The sequence below is a fragment of the Sus scrofa genome, chromosome 5 (genome assembly GCF_000003025.6).
Source record: "Sus scrofa isolate TJ Tabasco breed Duroc chromosome 5, Sscrofa11.1, whole genome shotgun sequence".
Taxonomy (NCBI): domain Eukaryota; kingdom Metazoa; phylum Chordata; class Mammalia; order Artiodactyla; family Suidae; genus Sus; species Sus scrofa.
Genome location: NC_010447.5, coordinates 27,756,631 through 27,783,256, shown reverse-complemented (window position 1 = coordinate 27,783,256; position 26,626 = coordinate 27,756,631). Strand labels below are relative to the sequence as shown.

Here is a 26,626-nt window from a genome sequence, read left to right as displayed (position 1 = left end):
CTGATAAAAACCCTTCAGAAAGTGAGCATAGCGGGAACCTACCTCAGTGCAATAAAGGCCATATATGACAAACCCACAGCTAACATCATTCTTAATGGTGAAAAGCTGAAAGAATTCCCACTGAGATCAGGAGTAAGACAAGGATGTCCGCTCTCACCACTACTATTCAACATAGTTTTGGAAGTCCTAGCCATGGTAATCAGAGAAGAAAAAGAAATAAAAGGAATTCAAATTGGAGAGGAAGAAGTAAAACTATCACTATTTGCAGATGACATGATACTATACCTAGAAAATCCTAAAGACTCTACCAGAAAACAGTTAGAGCTCATCAATGAATTTGGAAAAGTCACAGGATACAAAAAAATTACGCAGAAATCAACTGAATTTCTATATACTAACAACAAAAGATAAGAAAGCGAAATTAGGGAAATAATCCCATTTACCATCACATTAAAAAGATTAAAACACTTAGGAATAAACCTACCTAAAGAGACAAAAGATCTGTACTCTGAAAACTATAAGATGCTGATGAAAGAAATCAAAGATGATACAAATAGATGGAAAAACATACCATGCTCTTGGATTGGAAGAATCGATATTATCAAAATGACTATACTACCCAAGGCAATCTACAGATTCAATGCAATCTCTGTCAAACTACCAAGAACATTTTTCTCAGAACTAGAACAAAATATCTTAAAGTTTATTTGGAAAGAAAGAACCCAGAATAGCCAAAACCATCCCGAAAAGGAAAAATGGACCTGAGAAATCAGGCTCCCTGACTTCAGACTATAATACAAAGCTACAATCACCAAAACCATATTGTACTGCACAAAGACAGAAATATAGATCAGTGGAATAGGATAGAAAGCCCAGAAATAAACCCACGCACCTGCAGTCAACTAATCTATGACAATGGAGGCAGGAATATACACTGGAGAAAAGACAGCCCCTTCACTAAGTGGTGCTGGGAAAACTGGACAGCCACACATAAAAGAATGAAATTAGAACACTTCCTAACACCACACACAAAAATAAACTCAAAATGTATTAGAGATCTAAATATAAGCCAGATACTATAAAACTCTTAGAGGAAAACATAGGCCAAACACTCTCTGACATAAACCACAACAATGTCTTCTCAGATCCACCTCCTAGAGTAATGACAATATAAACAAAAATAAACAAATGGGACTTTATTCTTTTGATGCCCTATTGGGGTAGCTCAGGAATGATTTCCAAGTCTGTGCTCTGATTCACAGAAAGAGTTTATTTTTATTTTATTTTATTTTATTTTGTCTTTTTGCCATTTCTTGGGCCGCTCCTGCGGCATATGGAGGTTCCCAGGCTAGGGGTCGAATCGGAGCTGTAGCCACCGGCCTACGCCAGAGCCACAGCAATGTGGGGTCCAAGCCACGTCTGCAACCTACACCACAGCTCATGGCAACGCCTGATCTGTGGCAGGTTGCAACCTCATGGTTCCTAGTTGGATTCGTTAACCACTGTGCCACGACGGGAACTCCCACAGAAAGAGTTTAGAGAGTGCATTCATGACAGTTTTAATTCTTTAGTTTGCGTACAAATTATTTCCAGAAATATTTTTAAAGCAAGAAAATATTCCCTTAAAAAAATCAAGGGGTTTGTTTTACAGCAGAAATTATAACAACCTTGTAAATCAACTATACTTCAATAAAACTTTTTTAAAAGTAATTATAATTATATAAGAATAAATTTTTAAAAAATCATAGGGATGTAGTCACAATATATTAAATAAACAAGAAAGTTTTGAAACAGTATGAACATTATAAACACTACTTTATATTGTTCATATTCTTATACACACACAGCAAAAAACAAACAAACAAACAAAAAACACTAGAAAAATACACAACAGTGTTTCCCAAAATTTATTCCATGGAAAACCAATTCCTTATACTGTTAAACAGTGCTGTATAGACATGGTATTTCAAGACTGTGAAATGCTCACATTGAAAAAGACAGTTAAACAAATTTCCTTAATACAGGGCTGTCTCAATCTGTAATAGAATGATTGTGCAACTCCTAGATATGCCAAGTATTTTTCAGGTCTTCTTATTCCCTTTCTTTTTCTTCTGCCAACTTTAGGTAAATTTTCTTAATTGGGCTTGAGGGAAAGAGGTGGAGATGAAAAGAGTGTAACATCTACTATCTTCATGGTAACCTAAAATTAGACAAGCTCATGAGAGCCAACTGTTAAATATTCAGGAGTTTTGCAAGCAAAATTAGTCTTGACTAGCATGATATTGGCCATGATGTATTTATATCATAGGAATCAACAAATGCCACATGTCAAGACTTGTTGCCACCTTCTTCCACAGAGAGCTGGTTGTTAAACATTTGTCTACAAGTGACCATATCATTCCTTTTCTCCAGCCCCTTTCAGTTTCTGGTTAAACACTTAAAAGATTTCTATTTCTGTCCTGCTTCATTCCCCACCCCCAAGCCAAATGAAGTATGGTTGGCTATTGTTCAAATTGGTGGAAGCAACAGGGAACAGGAGAGAGGTAAGAAGAACAATAATTATAAGTTACTACTTCCAGCTACATAGTAATTTCCAAATGCATTTGATCAAGGAGCCTAATTTTCTCAGAGAATGCTGACATACTTTAGTAATTGGGGGTTAGGGGGAAAGCCTTAATTCAGGGGAAAAAGTCTAAAACTATGCATGCTCACAGATAGCTCAAGATTATAAAGAGTATTTAACAAGTCTATTCACTTGGTGACAACATTTCTGCAAATACATACTGTATGCTTTGAATTCAATTTTTGGTTGGAATGAAAATAACAGAAATCAACAAAGATAATGTTACTCTTTTTTCTTTTTCTAACACCTCAACTCAATGGGTGTATTAACATTCACTCAACAAACATTAAGTGCTACTATAGTCTAGGCATTGTTCTCAACACTGAGAATACAACGAACAAAACTGATAAAATTCTTAGATACACTTTCCACAAAGTTAAAAAGGTTTTCAACTCCTCTCTTCTTCCCAGTTTTTTCCTTTGTACAGGCTTTTGGGGTGGGGAGTGGAAGGGAATACATAGAAGCTTTCTAACCAACCATGTATTTTATGCACTCATTTCATCAGTGAAAAATAGTATTTCTAACAATAACAAACCTGCCAGTGTCAAAAGGGTACAAATGAATCTTAAATGCATAATACTCTATGAAAGAAGCCAGGTGGGAGAGAGAATACATATGATTCCAATTATATGGCATTCTGGAAAAGACAAAATAATAGCAATGGTAAAAAGATCTGTTTGCCAGAAATTTAGAGATGGGGAGAACTGAATAGGTGAAGTATATGGGATGTTTCAGAGTATGGAAACTATTCTGTATGATACTGCAGTGTTGGATAGATGGTATTATACATTTGTCAAAATCCATAGACTTTACAGCACAAAGATAGAACCTGAGTATGCAATTTTAAAAGACCATTTGGAAGGTTGAGGGAGCCCAGGATGAAACGCAAAATATGCCAAAAGAAACCAATTGTATTACGAATGTATGAAACAATTGAACGGGGTGGGGAAAAGATACTTATGTAAGTAAATTTGGAGATAAATGGAGTCTGTAATGCTAAAGGCAAAAGTAACTAAAGTAACTACACGTAAGAATATATGTCCATTGATTAGGTTGTTACCCATAGAAGTATAGGTTAACAATTCTAATACTTTATACATGTACTCTGAAATTGAACAATTAAGTAAATGGATGTCTGATTGTGGCAGCCAGGTTTTTTACTGCTGGAGTGAGAATTTACAGATAAGCAAGTAAAGTGACAATGACCTATGTGATAATTGATTAGAGTTGGAGACATCAGTATAAACTCATGTTTATTATAATCTCAATAGAGATATTTACATTTAGAAATGTGTATATACACAGGTTAGTACATCCACATTTATATCCTTACACTTACAACTGAGGTCTAGAAGCAATGATACCCCAGAAGCAGCAGGTACACCTTGCACCTAGATTTTTGTTTCTAATGCTATTTCCTGCAAAAAGCAAGCTGAGCTTCTTGGAGAAATCTGTAATTTTAAGGACTAGGGCAAGAGATATAGAAAATGAGCTTGGAGTATCATGTAGTGCCAGAGAGTAAGAAAGCACTCAAAAAATTAAGAATTGAAAACTCCATTCTATATTGAAGGTGATATGTCAAAAGGAAAAAGAAGAGCAACAAAATAGTTACTGAAATTATAAGCCAAAGTATAAAACAATATCCGCAAGTCTGAACTAATACAAATAGAGAACTCAATAAATAAGTAGGGAGAAGAGACCAATCTCTTACACAGAATCCTATGTAATCTACTCAGATATGCACTTACAAGGAGGTAGAGCATAACTCCTCATACCTTCAGTGTGGTGACCTCCTTCCAAAGAGTACAGTGTGGAAAAAGGAGAAAAAGACTAACTACCACTGTGAATCTTAGAAAATACCACCTCAGCCACTGTTTTACAGCAGTAACATACAATGAACTTTATAGGAAAATACACTGAAAATCAAAGGAAGATTGTACTTTCTGGTTGGAAACTTTACTAAAATTCATTCAACATCTCAGAAAATTACTTCCTCAATGACAGCACCATTCGTTTTTTTCAAACACTGATTTCATATACCTTCAGTCTGAATTTCTAGCTGTTGTACTTACATGGGTATGAACATACTTTTCAGGACATATTTTATAAAATACCATTTTTAAATTTTAATAATATTTACTTAAAACTGAAATTGAGTTTTATGGTTTCAATCACAAACATTTATCAATACATCTACTTTATCAACATGATGAAGAAATGATTCAAGGTTAGGTAAGCTGTTTTTAAAAGTCTTATAAGAATAAGGATGTTATTTTAGATAGTATTCTAAAGGTATATTTAGAATACACAATCACGAAGTATAGTAAGCCATGTAAATATTAAAGGAAAATAGTCTTAGCTATAAAAAAAGTTATGGCTTAACAAAAAGAATACAAATGAAGTTATTTTATTGAGTAATATTATTGAGAAGAATCAATGAGATATGAAAGACATAAAAAATCATCTGTGCCATAAATAGCAATTGGGCTAATTTGATCTACAAATGGATAAAGTAGGATGAAGTTTTATTACTTTCATATGTAAGTATCCTATGGAACATATGAAACATAGAGAAATGTCATTTTTAAAATGATGGACTTTGCCTATGGTGTAGGCTGGCAGCTACCTCCATATGTGGCAGGTACAGCCCTAAAAAGACAAAAAAAAAAAAAAGATATCTTTAAAATGATGGAGCTTAACAAGAAAGGAATTGTCAACATTAAAACACTTAGAATTCTTTTACAGAAAAAATTCCCTTTTTTTCCAAGTTCATTACTTGTGTGAAAAGATGCACAGCTCTAGCTGTTGACAATGTGGATTTCAACCATCACAAAAAATAGCATCAAGTACTTTATCATTTAACTACACACCTATCAGTAAGGCAGAGTTGGCAAGAATCCTTGCGAAAGTTTTCACAAATGAAAGAATGTTGTTAAAAGTGTTGTTAAATCAAGAGCAATCCTTTGAATTATAGATGATTGTATCAACTGAGTAGTGGCAACCAAGACTTTTAACATTATCCTGCACATGGAAGTAAAATGGCTCTACACAGGAAGTTATTTAATGAAACTGTCTTCAGTATTAGATACTACTGTAGAATTTTTTAGTGCAAAGGATTAACATTAAACATAAAATTTAAAATACTACTACATGTACCCTTGGTAATAACTGTTCTGTACATCCTTTTTTCTTTTCTGTATGTATGTTGCATATCAATAAAAGATGTACTATATTAACAGTAAAAAAATAAAATAAAACACTATCTTATAGGGCATATTTTTAAGATATACTTGAAATCATTAATAGGGTACTTAAGCTGCAAGAAAATTAGGAAAATTAAAGTAAAATGATTATCAGGAGATCTATTAAGAAACTTGTATAAAAATAATCTTGATCACTCACTATTTTCAGTTCTTACTCGGCAAGAAATGGGGACAAACAGGCTTAAAGATACTGATACTGAAATTGGGCACAGCTAGGTTAGGCTCCTGGGCACAAAAGCCTTTCTGGGTCCTCCATTTCTTGTTCTTAGGAAATGAGCCTCATTCAGCCTCCATGACCTTCTGTGAGTTACTAGGTTGCTCTGATCTAGGAAGAGGGGAACAGTCAAGCAACAATAGTACAGTCTTGGGGCAGGATCCTGGTTCCCGCTCAAGGAATACACACAATAATATAGGCACTTTATACACCTAAGAGAAAAGTTATATGCCTTATGCTTCTTTTAGAAATGCATACTTCAAAATGTATAGCTTAGAGTCCTTCCTTGTCTTTCTCTCTGACCTAATTGCACCCTAAATACAACCACCCATAAACTAAAGATTAGGCACCCTGAGCATAATTGCCTGTGGGTTAAAGATTATTAGCATATGATGTTTTTCAGGAATTTCCTAGTTTGTTTATCATCTCTGATCAATATGCCTTTTTCACAAGTACTGTTATTCTAAGCAATAACCCAGGAGACTGCCACCATGATCAATCATATCAAGACCTCCTGACTGCAGCTTTGATGACTAAGATTCCCCCAGAGAAAGAAGAATCCATGTTTGTCCCAATCCTGATTCCTATCTGAACACCTGTTTTTCTCCTTTTACCATAAAACTCCTCACAATTCTTTCTAAGGAGGTGGGAGCACAGTCTTTAGTGCGTTAGACTGCTGTGACCTTCCTTTGCCTGGCAAAGCAATAAAGCTATTTTTTTCTCCTTTACCCAAATCTCTGTCTGTGCCTTTCAATTTGACACCAGCAGACAGAGGCCAAATTCCAGCAACAATATGAAAATATTACTCTTATTTGTACCCAATTTGTAAAGGATAATGATTAGATTTAAAGATTTTTATGAACATACAACCTCCTGTTGACTCAATAATTCCTTCGGAAAAGATCTGGGATACCTAGCCAACTTTTATGTACAAATTTGAGGGGTGGGTGTAGAGAGGCTGAAATACAATTGTCCCTCAGTATCTCTAAAGGATTGGTTCCAGGACCCCTGGGGTACCAAAATCTGTAGATGCACAAGTCCTTCAAAATCCAGCACAGGGCCCATGGATGCAGAGTGTTGTCCTTATTTTAGCATTTCATATATCATATTTAGTGTAGCTGCTTCAAAGACAATGCAATCATTTACAAATATATACCATGCCGTATAACTGAAAACACTTAAAATGCAGAGAGCTCCTACAACTTTATTAATACAGATTGTTTTTAAAATGCTTCATTTTATTGTAACAGTGCATACTTTATATTTTACAGAGCAACCATAGGAATATTATGTTGTAAACATTCTATATAGAAATTAGTTATTAAATTTGGGGGCTGGCTGCTGTTTTCTGATCTTACTCTAAAGGATTATTGCACAAATTTTCTATAGTCTCTTTTATTACTGTATTTGTTTCTAAGCTAATCTCTATGCACCATCACCTTTTAAGGAATTTAATAGCTTCAGACATTTTTAAAGACTAGAGATGGACTGGCTAAAAATCTTGACACTGCCCTTGATTTTAGGCCCTGTTCTCTTCTAAACCAGCCCTGGTAATTTATGTCCACTCCATCTCATGCACATGCTCATAAACTCTTCTCAAGGCTTCTCTGGGTGTGAGAACATAGTCTGAAAGAGGAGAATGGTAAAGCGAGAAAGACATGAAGGAGAGTCACCTGCTGTATTAAGGGTCAACTTGAGGTCAGCCCAATGATATGAACATGACACCAGTTCTTATGATTATTTTTTCCCTCCCACTGTTAGATGCTTATATCCAGGCAGCATTAAAGGGAAGTCAAATTTAATCAGGATTTGGATTTTGCCAAAGTATCTAGCCTTGCAGCAGTGGGTCAAGGGAACTGAGGCTATGCACAACCGATGATAGCAAGTGTAATAACTGTAATCACTGCTTACAAATTATGACATCACTGTCCTTGTATTTGCGCAAGACCCAGAATCAACAACAGTTTCAGGGAATTTGCATCTATTCCCCTAAAACAGATGTCATCCTTCCACTTCCAAAATTAAATATCTGTTTTTGTGGAAAGCGGTGTTCATGTTAAGAGTGCTTGCATTCATTATATATGTAACCTACACAAATTTCACCAATAAAATCTCACATTTTCACATAAAAAATAAGGATCTTACTGTGAAAGATTTTGAGATAATTGTTGGGTCCTTTAGTGAAGGGGATGTGACTATTCTCTAACAGGCTTCTTGGCAGAGAACAGCAAGTAGACAGTCCTTGAAATCAATGGAAATCCCAATCGTCCTTTACTTTACAAAACACAGATTTGTTTTAAGTTCAAAGCAAATAAGTCAAATAGACAAGACAAGACAATGCCATCTGTTAAATTTCAGCACAACGCTGCTCGAAATGATTTTAAGGTCCCCCATTGATTAGGTCACCACCATGTTTCTCTTTAGAGTTTCAGTTGCACCTCAGTGGGAGCTTCCAGTAAGTAATAAGCTCTCTTAGCCAGACACCTATTGGCTTTAGCTCCTCAAAAGCGGTACTAGCCAATCAATAAGCACAAAATAAAAAACACTTTTAATCTACCAAATAGAAAATGGTTCAGTTTGGTCACTCAAAAGCAATTTCGGTTTTCAGAGATAAATCTACTAATGCATGAAGAAGCAGGGAAAAAACTTTAAAACTGAAGAGACCTATGATCTAACTTTAATCAACTGAAAGAGAGATGGCTTGAGGGAAGGAGGCCAATGAGGACAGGATAAAAGGAGTCTGTGTCAGAAAATACTGACATAGAGACGGCATATTGCCAGAAACAAAAATTCATCCTAGAAAAAATTGACATTATTTCAAGACGAAATATTCAGGTGGTACCTAAAGGTAGCTTTTAGGTTGGCCATTTAAAATAGAATTTACTGGAGTTCTATTATGGCTCAGCAGTAACAAACTCACCTCATATCCACAAGGATGTAGATACCTGGCCTCACTCAGTGAGTTAAGGATCCAGTGTTGCCATGAGCTGTGGTATGGGTTGCAGACACAGCTCGGATCCCACATTGCTGTGGCTGTGGTGTAGGCTGGCAGCTGTGGCTCCAATTCAGCCCCTAGCCTGGGAACTTCCATATGTCGAAAGTATGGCCCTAAAACTCAATCAATCAATCAATCAATCAGCTTACTAGTCATTTCAATCAAACACTTAATCAAATACTTTTACTTTTTTTCCATTTGGCCATCAGTAGTTTGTTTTGATATGTGACATGAAGAAAAAAATTGCTATTTGGCCGGGGGTTTGGGGAGAAAAATTACAACCAGCTTCTAAATATAATCTCCCAGATGGATGGCTCTTTTGTTTCACTAGATTCATAGACATTTTATATTAGGCAAAGAATGCCCAAAGCCTATAGAGGGATCACTGAAGCAAAAAAGAGATCAATGTCTCTTTTTGAACTATCCAGGAGTAGGCTTGCTGGATCACATGGTAGTTTTATTTTTAGTTTTGAGGACCCTCCATACAGTTTTCCATAGTGGTTGTACCAACTTACAGTCCCACCGACAGCCAGCATAGGAGGGTTCCCTTTTCTCAAAATTCTATCTAGCATTTGTTATTTGTTGAGTTGTTAATGATGGCCATTCTGACTGGTGTGAGGTGATACCTCCTTGTAGTTTTGATTTGCAGAAACAGACTCACAGATATACAGAATAGACTTGTGGTTGCCAAGGGGGAAGGGGGAGGGAGTAGGATGGATGGGGTGTTTGGAGTTAGTAGATGCAAACTATTACATTTAGAATAGGTAAGCAAATGGGTCCTCCTATACAGCACAGAGTGTTGTATTCAATCTCTTGGGACAGCAGACGATGGAAGATAATATGAGAAAAAGAAAATATATATATGACTAGGTAACTTTAGTCATATATATATATATATGACTAGGTAACCTTACTGTACAGCAGAAATTGGTACAACATAGTAAATCAACTATACTTTAATAAAAAATTTTAAAAAAGAGATCAATGTCTCTGCATATTAAAGTGTTGTGACATCTGTAATTTACTTTAAAATAATACAGCAGATAGAGTGACATTCTGTATTAGGCTAAAATACAACCCAGGCACATTTAGATGTTCTAATCAGGATTTCACACTTAAGAGTGGAGGCAGGCAAGGCAGCTAGATTCTGATCAAAAAGGCCCCATGCTCCTGAGATAACGAGGCACTTTGGTGACCTTCTACTTTGATTAGAAACTGACATTTTGTTAATAAGCATAATGGTGAAATTTATAATTTTCAGCATAAATGAAGTTAGACTCACTGGTGAAAACAGTACTATTCAAAATATGAAAATTGGCTAAAACACTTTAGAGCAGGGATCAGTGGACTATGATTCACAGGCCAAATTCAGGCCCCTTTAGTCTTGGCATGATCCATGAGTTAAGAGTAGTTTTAACAGTTTTAAATGACTGGAAAAAAATTTTAAAGACTATTTCATAACGTGAAAATTAGATTTTGGCTCCCATGAATAAAATATCAGAACATAGCCACAATCATATGTTTGCATATTTTTTCTTTTTTTTTTTTTTTTTTTTTTTTTTGTTGCCCACACCCATGGTATATAGAAGTCCCTGGACCAGGGATCAAACCTGCACCTCAGCAATAATCTGAGCCACTGCAGAAACAAAGCCAGATCCTTAATACACTGCTCCGTGGCAAGAACTCCTGTTTATGTATATCTATGGCAGGGATCAGCAAATGTGTTTTGTAGAGGGTAATATAGTAAATCGTTCATGTTTTACATGGCAGCTTATCTCTGTCACAACATTCGGCTCTGCTATTATAGCGTAAAGGCAGATATAAACAATACAAAAATGAATTCATGTGTTCCCTCTAACTTTATTTACAAAAGGAGATGGGGAGTAGGCTAATTGGCCAAATCCTAGTCTTTTGTGATACAATGGTAGAGTTCAGTAGTTGCCACAGAGACCAAAGGCTCTGCAAAGCCTCAAATCTTTTCTATCTGGCCCTTTAAGAAAAAGTTTGTCAACCCCTACTCTAGAATATAAGCTCCAGGAGATCAAGGACCTTGTCTATCTTGTCTATAACTATATTCACAGAATTTAGCACATAGGAGGCACTTGACATTTTTTGTTAAGTGAATGAATGAATGAGTAAATAAACAAATACAGACATAACCTTGCTGTGCCTGAAAACTCACTGACCCACCATGCGGTTGATTCCATTTTGGAGCAGCCTAATGTTCTGCCTTAGGGTGAAGTTGAAATCTGTTTCCCTGTAACTTCTAGCCATGATCCCAATCAGGCACTCCTTTGCTACTCATAAAACCTAATTTAGGAGGGCGATGTACCAGGGTGGCAACCTAGACTGTTCCTGATTTCACTCCCCCTCACAAGAAGAACAACTACACAAAAACAAGACACCTTAGAGAGGATCCGAGAACACAGGGGTGAGGCTGAAGCACCCACCCCACCACAGAGGCCAATACGGATGGCATTAGAAGGTGAGAGAAGTGGCAACCCTTTGACCACACTGCCCCTCCCCTGGACCACCAACACTATGCGGAGAGCTTTCCCCTGAGTCTCAGGGTCCTCCAGGGGGGAAAGGGAACCTTGTGTGAACAACCAATCCTCCCCAGGATTGTGGGTCACTTTGCGGGAGCTCCTACTCTCATCTTGCCCTATGGGGATGGCAAGGGAATCTGTGGGGCTCAACCACTGGCAACCTGACCATGGCAGAGAAGTAGATAGGACCTTGCAAGAACCAGCACTCCGACCTTGACAGACTGAGTTTATACCTGCAGTGCCTAACTAGTGATCCCAACCAGCAGTTTGCTCATCTAGAGAACCAACCCAAGGGCACATTCTGACCAGAGAACTCGGCAGGGTGTAGATTTGCCTGATTTAGATCCTCAAAGAGGGAGTTTTGCTGGCCCCAAGGCCCAGCTTGCCCACACCCAGGCAAGGAGCTGACTCACAGCCCCATCCACTGTGAAGACTGTCTTTTGGCCCCATCTGAGCAGAAAGGCTGAAGACAACTATTGGCATCTGTGGAGCCCAGCAGCACTCAAGCCAAGAGATGAGGCAAGGAGAGGCAATAGTTTGCAGAACAGAGCCCTGTTTGGCTAGGAAACCTGGGGTGCGCATTGGCTTGAGTTAAGACAACAAGCAAAGACCTTCACCAGTTTTAGATCTGCTTCTCCCAGTATACCCAGAGAGGGACTCTAATTTATAGCCCTGCTTATCACTAAATACACCCTACAACTTGTTCAACCAGGAAACCAAACCAGAGCACACAGGAAGCTGGAGAGTCCATCCGCTAGCCCTATGTAAGAGGTGCTTGAACAGACAGCACAGCCCGTGGCTTCCCCCATCTGCAGAGCAAAACTGGTGGCCTCACCTGACCAGGGAATTCAGTGCATACTCTGACCTGATTCGGGTCCCCAAACAATGAGCTGTATAGGCCTGGGGTTCCATCATCTTCCCTGCCAGGGCAAGGAAGTTGATCCATAGCCCCATTTATTAGGGAATATAGTACCTAGTCCCAACCCTCTAGTAAGCCTAACAAGAGAATCCAGGCAACCATGGAACCTCAGCCTTACTTGGATAGGACCAAGCCAGCAGTCCTATCCAAATGTTCTTAGCCAGGATTACACCACCATACCTGTCCTCAGAACTCAAACAGTTGCCTTGCCCAAAAAATGACCATAAAAGCAGGTCTCACCTGCCAAGGACATTACCAGCAGTCACATTCAGAAACCTGAACTGTGAAGAACTGTCTTTACCAAAGTAAGCCTATGAAGTCTGGAAGAAAAGCCTACTTACTCAATATAGAGATACCAACATAAGAGATCAAGAATCACAAAAAAATAAGGTAAATAAGATACCACCAAAAGCAATTAATAAAGTTCCAATAACTGACTTGAAAGAAATGCAGATCTATGACCTGTCAGACAAAAAAATTCAGAGTAATCCTCTTAAGGAAGTTTGGTAAACTACAAGAAAACATAGGCAGATAGCTAAAAGAAGTTGGAAAACAATTCCTGAACAAAACAAGTCACAATCAAGGAAAAAAAATACCCACTAAAGTCCTGGTGTTGAAAAATACAGTAACTGAACTAAAGAATTCAAAAAAGGAGTTCCTGCTATGGCTTGTGGCTCAGCAGTAATGAACTCAACTAGTATCTCTGAGGATGTGGATTCAGTCCCTGGCCTCGCTCATGAGCTGTGGTGTAGGTCACAGATATGGCTTGGATCCCTTGCGGCTGTGGCTGTGGCATAGGCCAGCAGCTGCAACTCTGATTTGACCCCTAGCCTGGGAATTTCCATATGCCTCAGGTGCAGTTTTAAAACCTTCCCCCGAGAAAAATTCGAAAAATAATTTTAGAGGAGACTCAACAATGCAATAGAAAGATTCAGCAACCTGGAAGATAGGATATTGGAAGTTACCCTTTTTTTTTTTTTTTTTTGGTCTTTTTGCCTTTTCTAGGGCCGCTCCTGTGGCATATGAAGGTTCCCAGGCTAGGGGGTGAAGCGGAGCTGTAGCTACTGGCCTACACCACAGCAATGAGGGATCTGAGCCATGTTGCAAACTACAACACAGCTCACGGCAACGCCGGATCCTTAACCCACTGAGAAAGGCCACGGATCGAACCCACAACCTCGTGGTTCTTTGTCGGATTCATTAACCACTGAGCCATGATGGGAACTCCTGGAAGTTACCTTATCAGAAGAGCAAAAAGAAAAAAATAATGAAAAAGATTAAAGAAAGTCTATAGGAATTATGGGGTACAATGAAAAGAAATAATATTCACTCTATGGGAGTTCCAGAAGGAGAAAAGAAAGAGAAAGCAACAGAAAGTATATTTAAAGCAACAGGGGCTGAAAACTTTCCAAACCTAGAGAGAGACACAAACATCCAGATCCATGAAGCCCAAAGGATCTCAAATAGTTTGACCCAAATAGGGCTGCATTGAGACATGTTATAGTTAAATTGTCAAAAATCAAAGCCAAAGAACAAATTTTAAGAGTAGCAAGATTAAAAACAAACAAACAAAAAAGGCCATATACAAAGAAACCCCATAACTTTATTGATGGATTTCTCAACAGAAAATTTTCAGGCCTGGAGAGAATAGGATGGCATATTTTAAACACTGAAACAAAATAAACATCAACCAAGAATTCTTTATTCTGCAAAACTGTCCCTTCAGAAACAAAGGACGGATAAAGATTTCCCTGAATAAACAAAACCTGAGGGAGTTCATTACCAATAGACTTGCTTTACAAGAAATTCTAAATGGAGTTCTTAGAGTAAAAGAATGCTAATTAACATCATAAAAACACAGAAAGATTGTGTAAATCTCAACAGCAATGGTAAATATGAAAAATAAATCAGTGCCATTTACAGTAGCAGCAACAAAAATTAAAAAAAAAACTCAGGAATAAATATTACAAAGGGATGAAAGACCTCTATTCTGAAAAGTAGAAGACATTGATGAAAGAAATTGAAGAAGTCACAAATAAATGGCAGGTACCACTTGTTCATGGATTAGAAGGATTGATGTTAAAATTTTAGTACTACAAAAGTCATTTATATATTCAATGCAAGTTCTATCAAGAATCCAATGGCATTTTCTACAGGAGTAGAAAAAACACTCCTAAATTTTATGTGGAACCACAAATGACCCCAAATAGCCAAAGAAATCCTAAAGCTGGAGGCATCGCACTTCCTGATTTCAAGCTATATTTTAAAGCCATAGTCATCAAAACAGGATGGTACTGGCATGAAAACAAATAGACCAATGGAACAGAATTGAGAGTCCAGAAATAAACCCAAACATATACAGTCAGCTAATATTTGACAAGGAGACAAGGCTACTCAGTGAGGAAAAGACAATCTTTTCAATAACTGCTCCTGGGATAATTAGATATTCACATGTAAAAGAATGAAATTGGACCCATATCTTAACACCACTCACAAAAATTAACTCAAAATGGGTTAAATACTTAAATGGAAGACCCAAAACCATGAAACTCCTCGTAGAAAACACAGGAATAAAGCTTCTTAATATGGGTCTTTGTAATGATTCTCTGGATATATTTGTTTCCAAAATAAACAAATCAGATTACGCTAAACAGAGAACCTCCTGTACAGTAAAAGAAGCCAGCAACAAAGTGAAAAGACAACTTATGCAATGGGAAAAAAATTTGCAAACCATATATCTGATAAGGGGTTAGTATCCAAAATATATAAAGAACTCATATAATTCAATAGCAAAAATAAATAACCAAATTTAAAAATGGGCCAATGACCTTTTAAAAAGACATATGAAAAGGTATATGAAAATATCCTCAATATCACTAGTTATTAGGGAAATTGTAAATTAAAACCACAATATGATATCACCTCATGCCTATAAGCCATCATCAAAACCACAAGGGATAACAAATGCTGGTATGGGAGTTCCTGCCGTGGCTCAGCAGAAACAATCTGACTGGTATCCATGAGGATGCAGGTTTGATCCTTGGCCTTGCTCAGTGGGTTAGGGATCAGGCATTGCTGTGAGCTGTGGTGTAGGTAAATCCTATGAGTTTCCATCACAAAGAGAGTATTTTTCCTTTTTCATTCTTTTCTTTTTATTCTATCTATATGAGTAGATTGATGTTAGCTGAACCTACTGCAGTAATCGTTTTGTAATATAAGTAAGCTGGGGCAGGGGGTGGGGGGACTCTAATCTGTCTTCTACCTGCAACTTCTTCAAATATTTGAAGATGATTATGTTCCCTGAATTGTCTCTTTAGACTAAATAGTCTGAAGGCTTTCTTTAATGCTCTATTCCACATGCGATTTTTTTTTTTTAGTTCCTTAAAAGACTAGAAGCCCCCAGCAAAGATTAATAATCCACACATCGCTAGTTCATTTTCAAAAATCTAACGACAGAATTAGGAACAAAAGGTCAGTACAGCCAGAAACTGCTAATATGCTTCTTTGTCACTGGAAATCCAGAATGTTATTTTTTAAATGGACAATCGATGAAATGACTTGCCAAATGCTGGAAAGTAGTGTCATTATGTGAAGACTTCACCACAGACACAGCAGAGCTCTGCTCATTTTAGTTTCCTTTTCATCCTGTCTATGTAAGAAGTTATCTATAGATCTCTCTAAACTTTGGAGAGATATAAAGTTATTCTTAAATAACTGATATTATTAAGCAAATTTGTTTTTTCAGCAAGTCATGCTCACTTAATTTTTTTTTAACCTGTGACATATAGAAGTTCCCAGGCTAGGGGTCAAATTGGAGCTGAAGCTGCCGGTCTATGCCACAGCCACAGAAACACAGGATCCAAGTTGCATCTGTGACCTATACCACAGTTCATGTCAAAGCCAGATCCTTAACCCACTGTGTGAGGCCAGGGAGCAAACCTATGTCCTCATGGACACCAGATGGATTTGTTACCACTCAGCCATGATGGGAACTCCAAGTCAGGCTTCACTTAATAAGGAAAAATTAGCAATTTTTGGTTACATTTAATGTTCTCATTGGCATTTGCACAAATGCCACTTCCAGAAAAGCCTTACACAACCAGGAATTTGATTCAGTTCCAGTCTTTAGAAACACACCTATTTTTAGTTGCATTCCAGACCCTATAGCTACATTCAATGATTTCCTTTCCCATTTATGTCATTCTCCTAACCTCTTTTCCCCTCAATGTTCTCCCATGACTAAAGGGCAATTTTAAACTACTCTGCTCTGTTACAATGAACTGAGACAGATAACAGCATTCCTAACATAATAAGACATCTCCAATGTAATTTTGCTATTAACCAGTATATCCTTTACAGAAGATGGGCCATTGTGAAATATAATTAACCAAGACATACCCAAAAACACAAATATTACTTTCTCACCTGGAGACCTAGATGGAACTGCAGAAGACTAATGAAATCTAATGAAATTTAATGGACTCCAACTCCAGTTTCTGGGCCCCTAGTGAACATGGATGGTTTCTCATAATAGCTTTGAGTTTGGTCCTACTCACAGGATAGAATGTTCAAGTGTTCTGTGGGTTCTCTTCCTGTACCAGAGACAAACAAGAAGGTGGAGGGAGTTTTCTCCAAATAATTCTAATCTTAGAAACTCACTAATTAGAGGTCAACTGTAATAGACTGTTGGGCTATAAATTAGGCATCCACTTCTTTCATTTAGAAACACTTTTCAAAGACCCTAGAAAATCAAATTATCATTTAGGGGTTCAGAAATAATTAAGGCCACTGGTGAGAGTGGTGTGAAAAGAATGCAGACATTAGGAGTTCCCGTTGTCACTCAGTGGAAACGAATCTGACTAGCATCCAAGAGGATGGAGGTTTGATCCCTGGCCTTGCTCAGTGGGTTAAGGATCTGGCCCTTCTGTGAGCTGTGGTGTAGGTCACAGATGAGGCTCAGGGCCCATGTTGCTGTGGCTCTGGTGTAGGCCAGCATCTACAGCTCTGATTCAACCCCCAGCCTGGGGTCCTCCATGTGCTGCAGATGAGGCCCTAAAAAACACACAAAAAAAGACATTAGATCAAGAAATATCTGAAGCTGAACCTTCCCTCTGCCTCTTGCTAGCTTGGCAATACCAGGGAAGTTACTGCATTACTCCGGGTTTCAGCTTCTTCATCTGTGATAAGGGGCCACCTAACCTTCATCTTATAAAGATGAACCATATAAACATGGAAGACATCTAATTAAAACAAAGAAGCACCCAACAAATATCACTTCCCTTGATGGCCAACAATTGTGGAATTATCCCCTTCTCTTGGTCCTACAGAAAACAAACTTAGTTGTAAAGAGTTTCCCAGGAGTTAGGACTTTAACGCCAAAATCCTGGGGCAGATTGTTCCAAGGGCTACATTTGATAAACTAGTCCAAATTTTCAATGTATGGCTATTAGTTTCTTCTTGATGTTGAAGAGTGTTTTCTACTTTCTTGTGAAGGAGACCTGAAAAATAGATCATCATTATGTTGACAAGCTGTTTTTAGTCACTTAATTGAAGATTGTAACTGCTTTTATAGCAGTGATCCCTCATGGGACATTTGGTAATTCTGGGAACATGTTTAATTATTAAAACTGGGAGTTGTGGGAGGGTGCTACTGGCATCTAGTGGGTAGAGACCAGGGATGCTACTAAAGGTCTTGTGTGCACAGAAGAGCCATCCTCTTTTCTCCTCTTCTTCCTCTTCCCCTCCCCCACAACACAGAATTTTCCAGCCCAAAAACATCAGTAGTGTTGAAAGTGAGAAACCCTGTTTATACAGGCTAAATAATCCCTATTCTCTTTATATGTCTTCATAAATGTATATAAAGATAGGTCATTAAAAGTACTAATGGCATATCTGTCATCTCTCCTACCATCAGCACTTAAATTTTATGTAGGCCAATGATTACCGTCCTGTATATTTTGCGTAGTGTTTTATCATTTACAAGGTGCTTTTTTATGATAGCTCACTTTAATGACAACATTATGAGGAATCTGTTTTTAATAACTCTCATTTTAAAAAATCTTACCAGGGGAGTTCCCATCATGGCTCAGCAGAAACGAGTCCAACTAGTGTCTGTGAGGATGTGTGTTCGATCCCTGGCACAGTGGGTTAAGGATCCGCATTGCCATGAGCTAGAGTGTAGGTCACAGCAGTTGCCATGAATGTGGTGTAGGCTGGCAATTGCAGCTCTGATTTGACCCCTAGCCTAGGAACTTCCATATGTCGCAGGTGTGCCCCTAAAAAGCAAAAAATAAAATAAAATAAATAATCTTACCAGGATTAATTTCTAAAATATACAAATAGTGCACACAGCTTAATATTAAAAGAACAAACAACCCAATCAGAAAAATTGGTAGAAGATCTAAGTAGACATTTCTTCAAAGACATACAGATGGCCAACAGGCACATGAAAAGATGCTCAACGTTGCTAAGTGCTAGAGAAATACACACCAAAACTACAATGAGTTATCACCTCACACCAATCAGAATGGCCAACATTAAAAAGTCTACAAATAATAAATGTTGGAGAGGGTATAAAGAAGAGAGAACCCCCTTACACTCTTGGTGGGACAGTAAATTGTTGCAACCACTATGGAGAACAGTATGGAGGTTCCTTAAAAAACTAAAAATAGAGTTACCATATGATCCTGCAATCCCACTCCTAGGTATATATCTGGAAAAGACAGAAACTAGTTTGAAAAGATACTTGCACCCCCAATATTCATAGCAGCACTAATTACAATAGCTAAGACATGGAAGCCACCTAAATGTCCATGACAGATAAATGGGTAAAGAAGTTGTGGTCCATATATACAATGGATTACTCAACCGTAAAAAAGAATGAGAAACAATTCCATTTGCATTGCAACATGGATGGAACTAGAGATTAGCACACTAAGTGAAGTCAGAAAAAAAAAAGACAGATGAACAGGAGGAAAAAGAACAAATTTTAATTCATGCACATAGGGCCCTTACAGAAATAGGTCTTAAGAAGTGGCCAAAGCAGGCATCTTTTATACTTTTTAGTGTGAAAGAAAGAATGTTATATTACTATTGAATACATAATATTAATTATATTTAAAGAAACAATAAATTTGTGAGGAATTAACAGGGCAAAGAAAAAAAAGAAAAAAACAAATACCATATGATATCAATCATATGTGGAATCTAAAAAAAATGATACAAACGCACTTATTTACAAAACAGAAACAGACCCACAGACACAGAAAGCAAACACAGTTATCAAAAGGGAAGCGGGGAAGTAGGAGTTTGGGATTAACACATACACACTAATATATATAAAACAGGTAAACAACAAGGTCCTACTGTATAGAACAGGGAATACTCAACATCTTACAATAACCAACAACAGAAAAAATCTGAAAAGGAATATGTATATGTATAACTGAGTCATTTGCCATACTCTTGAAACTAACACAGCATTGAAATTTACTATGCTTAAAAATTTACCAAAGACTACACTTTAAGGGCAGAGATAAGATGCAAACTAAAGACTTTTGGCCCTAAATCTTTCCACTGCTCTGGGTCCACTTGGCCTCATTCTGAATAATGCTATTCTCAACAGAAAGGAACCACTAAGATCATGCTTTTCAACTAAGGATCCACAAGAGAATCACCAAAGAGGTTTTTTTCATTTTTGTTTTTGTTTTTGTTTTTTTTTGGGGGGGGAGTGTTGGGTTTTGTTGTTTTTTTTTTGGCCAGCATGAGACAGGTGGAAATTCCCAGGCCAGAGATCAAACCTGTGCCACAGCAGCAACCTTAATTCTCTGCACCAGAGCAGAAACTCCAGGGAGATTTTTTTAAATAGAGATTGATGGCCTAGCAAATCTACTATATCCGAATCTCCAAGAAGAGTGTCAAGACATATATATTTTCTAAGAGCACCCCTATGCATTCCCACTTCTGGTGTATCTCATCTGACTCAGAACACAAATCGAGTAATAAGAATAATCTTTCCTGGAGCACTTACATGTTAAAAATGCCTTAATCCAAAGAAATGAATCCCTGGAGCCCCCATTGTGGCTCAGGGGTAATGAACCCGACTAGTATCCATGAGGATGCAGGTTCAATCCCTGGCCTTGCTCAATGGTTTAAGGATCTGGCACTGTTACGAGCTATGGTGTAGACCAGCAGCTACAGCTCTGATTTGACCCCTGGCCTTAGAACTTCCATATCCCACAGCAGAAGGAAGGAAGGAAGAATCCCTGCTGGTATTTTAGGCACCAGAGTTCCTTGAGTGTGGTGGGGATAATTTTGTTAGTGAAACCTCTCAATTACTCAAAAATGACTGCTTTTTTTATTCTGGGTCAGAGCACTTTTTTAAATGGAGCTGTATTTGCTTTCTCTGGTTATACCTACACATTTCATAACATAGATTTCATAGCAAGAAACAATACATTAAAAAGCAAAACGCTGGCAAGAAAAGGCCATTAGAGGCCCAATTAGTGTGGAAGATGGCGAGATCATTACCATCCAGCTACCGGGTCTCTACTTCAGGTCCTTCCAGTACCACTTGTCATTTTTCAATCCTGTTTACATGACTCTTGTGTGGCTCCCTCCCTGGCCTTCGTTTTACCATCATCCTGCTAATGACTGAATTGAGGCTTGTAATCATCATTACAGATTGCTTACTTAGATGCATTGTTGTGCAGGACTCTCTCGGGTCCAGCAGCGTAGGCATCACCTGGGCACCTATTACAAATGCAGCATCTATAGGTTCTCAAGATCCCCAGGTGATGCATAAACAAGCTGGAGAAACACAGTTCAGGTGAGTTTTCCCACTAACACCCCTGAGAGTCTTCCCCAACTCACTTATACTACTAATAATAGCAGCTTGGCACTACAGCAATTCTCTAAGACAGTGGTTCCCCAAATGTGACCTTAGACCAGCAGCATCAATGTACATTTCCAGGCCCATCCCAGGCTTACTGAATCAGAAACTCAAAGAGTGAAGCTCAGCAATCTGTGTGCAATTTTTCTTTTCTTTTTTTTTTTTTTTGTCTTTTTAAGGCTGCGCCAAAGGCATGTAGAGGTTCCCAGGCTAGGGGTCGAATCAGAGCTACAGCTGCTGGCCTACACCACAGCCACAGCAACTCGGGATCCAAGCCACATCTGCAACCTACACCACAGCTCATGGCAACGGCAGATCCTTAACCCACTGAATGAGGCCAGGGACTGAATCCTCATCCTCATGGTTCCTAGTCGGGTTCGTTAACCACTCAGCCATGAAGGGAATGCCTGTATGCTTTTAAAATTGAAATATAGTTGACATCCAATATTATGTTAGTTTCAGATGTACTATATAATGATTTGACACTTACGTAGACTATGAAATGATCGCCACAATGAGTCTAGCAGCTATCTGTCCCCATAAGAAGTTATTAAAGTATGACTGACCACATTCCTTAGGCTGCACGTTTTACACTTCCAGGGAACCTATGTTTTTAAAAAAATCTTCAAGGGATTCTTATTGGATATAGTAACAGTACAGTTGGTGTGACCACAGGAGGAGAGGATAATATGGCTTGGAAGAAGTTTATTGTACTCACAGATCCCAGAAAGAGTCACTGTAGGCCATGCAGGGTCACAAGGCAAAACACCAGGTGGTCGGTGAGCCAAAAGGCTTAAGCAGGGCCTTTATTGGGTTTCCAGGGAAACGTGAGACAAGGCAGAGTAAACAATTTAGAATCGGCTACATGAATAATTAAGGTGGGCTTTGGGCTATAGGGGTGGTCTCTAGTCTCCTGGTACCTGGCGCTGGGATGACTCGGACAGGGGAAAAATCGGTGGGTGTGTGAAAGTTAGATAAAAAGGTGGTTAGACAGGAGGAACTTGGAATTTGTTCATTTGCATATGAAAAGCATTCTCTAGGAAAGTTAGTATTATCTTCAGGTGTTAGCTGGCCCTGGTAGGGGCAGTCTCTCCCGAGCCAGAAAGGTTTTTTGAGATGTTAAAACATGTTATACAGAAAACTAAAAATACACACATTAACAATACCTTCTACTGCACACTAAAGGTTAAAAACCATTCCTCAGAGGCAGAAGTTGTAAACCCTAGCTTCACACTAAAACCATCTGGGGAGTTTTCAGCAAACATCAGTACCAGTGCCCAGCCCCAGACTGATTAAATCAGAATGTGAACAAACACATTGGAAAGTGATCCTCATGTGCCATCAAGGTTCATAACCGAGGCTCTGAAGAAAGGTAAGCGAGGTGGATAAAGAACTACGGATCTAATTGAGTTTTTCTCCAGCCCTGACTGATGGGGGAGGCAGAGAGATATCTTGGCATCAACTGACAGACCCTAATTTGTCTCAGGTGGTTGTGAGGGATTGTTTGGTGTTTTTTAATGATTGTCACATGATCCTAGTGTACAGCCAGGCTAGAAAAGCACTGGTCAAATCTAACCATCGTTTTATAGATGAGAAGTATAAGGCTTGGAAGTAAAGTGGTTTATTTAAATTTACAACAAATTCCTCAAGGGTGTCAAGATTAGAGCTCCCAACTCCTAATTTCTAACCCAATGCTCTTTTCCTGTAAGTACAGCTTATTGTAGTCAGTGTGCACATAGCTTGGCATCCACCTGCAACTGAATTTCATTTCCCCAATGTTCTTAAGGTCTCTAAGAAAGTTGGCTTGTCTCTTCCAAGGACCCAGGCACACTGAGCAAGAAATGTTAAAGGCAAATGATATGACCTATGCATTTTCAAGGATTAAATATGAATTTGGCAGGATATATTTTCCAAAATATCCTCCATCCTACATGTTCTTTTATAAGGTGAAAGGTCATGCCCCATCAAAAAGATGGCATCTAACTATTCTCCCATGAAATCTGGGCTGGACTTGGTGACTTGTTTGACCAATAGACTGTGTTATAAATAACATTCTTAAATTCCCAAGCCTAGTTCTTAAAAAGCCTTAGAGCCTCTGCTTGGACCTCATGCAATATTCTGTCTTGAGACACCTCCCTCTTGAATCCCAGCCACCTTGCAGAGGGAAGCCCAAGCTACATAGAGAGGCTATGTGTAGGCACGCTAGTGCACAACCCTAGCTGAGCTCCCAGCTAACAACAAGCATCAGTGTCCTCAACCACTAGAAGGTGTCTTAAGACGACCAAAACCTCAGTGACATCTGGCTGCAACTTGCATCAAAGACCCCAAACAAAAACTACCCAGCTCAGCCCAGTCCATCTACAGAACAAAGAGATTACAATACCTAGCTTTTGAAGTGGTTTGTTGAGCAGCAATAAATATCTAGAACAACAAAATATAAGATAGTAACTCCAAGAGGAAAAAGGATGGTACCGGTGAGTTAACAGTTTATAAAAGTTAATTGAGAGGGTGCAGGGGAGAGGAGGGGCAGGGAAGATCAGAAGCACAAAGAAAGAAAAGAAAAATATTTAAGAAATGTCACCACTGGAGTGGTCCATGAGACATGCTCTTCACACATTCCTAGTAAATTTTAGAAGTAACAAAAATACATGAATTTAGTCTTCACGTTGTTGTTGCTGATAGCAAATTGTCTGAAATTACTATAATACCACAAAATAAGGACTAAGGAAATGTTAAGAATGAGGTTGAAAAAAAATATATTCTAAGTAAAATTATAAGTAGACAAATGAATATTTTTATTCCTAACAAGCTCTACTTGTTTGGGAATCTTGGATGTGGATCTTTATTGTGATGACAAATATTGCATCAGAAAATCAGTGAGGACCATACAGCCCCTTTGGCAATGATTTCTGGAGGATGGTTTTCGAGGTGGACAGGTAAACAAGCACATTTCCACATGTCCAGATCAGAAACTCAAGCTGTGACCCTTCCGTGTCATATTTAGTATTTTTTCAGCAAAAATAATGATTCAGGAATTGGATTTGGATGACAATTGCTTTTGAATCAAAAGACACAAAAAAGAATACTGCACAGTTTATTCTTGTCCCAATTTTTATCACAATACACTGATTCTGCAATAATTTTTACCATCAAAATATATTTTTAGTGACCTTAGAGCTGACCTGCAGGCCACATGGAGCACAAGTGAATCTTGTTTCAAGGCACCATTTTGTGATCAGATTTCCCTCTTTCAATTTTAGAATTAATCACCTTTGCTAGTCTCTGGCTGTTGAGTTTAGGTGCTTAAAGTTTAGTCATAATGAAACTAAGGTCAGATGTTGGTTCTCTGGCTATACTTGTTACCTTGCTCTCTTTAAAAACTGCACTTGAAGGAGTTCCCACTGTGGCAGAGCAGAAACAAATCCACCTAGTATCCATGAGTATGTGGGTTCGACCCTGGGACTCGCTCAGTGGGTTAAGGATCAGTGTAGATTAAGACACAGCTTGGATACCGAGTTGCTGTAGCTGTGGTGTAGGCCAGCATCTGTAGCTCTGATTTGATCCCTAGCCTGGGAACTTCCATATGCCACAGGTGCAGCTCTAAAAAAGAAAAAAAAAAAAAAAATGAAACCTGCACTTGAGTTACCTTGCAGGCATTTCCCATTTATCAAGAGAGGAAAATAGAGAAGACCATGAATCAGGCCCTTTCCACTAAGAAATAACTCAAAACATTGGCCCAGGTGTAACAATTACTTAGCACCCATACTGCCACTCTCCCTCCTATACCTGTGTTAGGAATCACTAATCGATTACGACTTTCCTTTGCTCTGAGTTAAGGCACAGCCTCAGAATTCTTCCCAACCCAATGGCCCAGACTACTACTACTCAATCAGGGGGAAACTTCAGTTTCCATCTTTCCACCCCGGCCCCCACAAAGGTTCAATAACTTGTTTGAGGTCAGATAGCATCCAACTGGCATTTCTGGGATTTGAAGCCAGGCATGCTTGGTTCTGTATTGTTTGCCATTTTGGTGGTGCACCATGAAAATTATCTCTATATTACCAGATTCATCTTCATTACTGGCTTTCTAAATTCAGTAAGCAGAAGTAACTGAGAACCCCCCTACGAACTCTATATTGTGAGGCTATGTACTTTATAGAAAGTATTTTTTATCTTGCCCAATAAATAATTTTCCCTAAAAAAACTGCAAATACTCATGGTTTCGTATATTGTGTGACCTGGATCCTATGGTGGTAGTTAAGACTGATGATGTCAACCTCTGTGACATCAAACTATTACTGCACCATCGACCAGTTAAAGAATTGCATATGAGCTGATCACAATCCTGCAACTCTGTCTCACCCAGCCTTTAAACACCCTTCCCTGAAATCCATCAGTGAGTTCAGGCCTTTGAGCATTAGCCTCCCATACTCCTTGCTTGTGCTTGTAATAATGCTGTGCTTCCCTTCACCTCAACCTGCTGTCAATAGTTTGGCTTTACTATGTACAGGAAAACAGATGCAGACTTAAGCTAAGTAGCATCCTGTACATATTTAAAAGTTTTTCCCAGCAGGTCATTCTGACTCATTCCCTCTGTTTTATATGAAATTAAAGCTATTCATCTAAAAAAAAGTTGAGGTCACTTCTCATAATAAGCATCAAAAGGACCCCTGATTGGTTTTTTGTTTTTGTTTTTTGTTTGTTTGTTGTCTTTTTAGGGCTGCACCTGAAGCATATGGAGGTTCCCAGGCTAGGGGTCAAATAAGAGCGGCATCTGCTGGCCTATGCCACAGCCACAGCAATGCCAGATCCAAGCCGTGTCTGTGACCTACACCACAGCTCATGGCAAAGCCGAATCCTTAACCCATTGACCAAGGCCAGGGATCGAACCTGGGTCCTCATGAATGCTAGTCAGATTCATTTCTGCTGAGCCATGATGGGAACTCCCGGATCCCTGATTCTTATAAAAGATTCTTGTAATATATTTCAACTCATGAAAAGGGGGTCACTAGCAAATTTCTTAATACATTAAAAAACAATAATGAGTGTTATTTCTTAGGTACCTCCAGGAATTGGCATTGAACCATTTAAAACTTCCAAGGCAATAGTCAAGGATGCTTTCTCTTGTCACACAGAAGCCATTCAGAGGACTTCACAAATCCAGCACTAGTGTTAG

The 26,626-nt window shown here is 38.4% G+C and overlaps 1 long non-coding RNA gene across 1 annotated transcript in view; it reads right to left on the bottom strand.

The window, feature by feature from the left end:
• LOC110260693 overlaps positions 1-22,684 on the bottom strand; it is a 76,218-nt gene extending 53,534 nt beyond the window's left edge. Inside the window, exon 1 of the long non-coding RNA XR_002343999.1 lies at positions 22,169-22,684. This is a non-coding gene — a long non-coding RNA (uncharacterized LOC110260693). The remainder of the gene's footprint in view (positions 1-22,168) is intronic.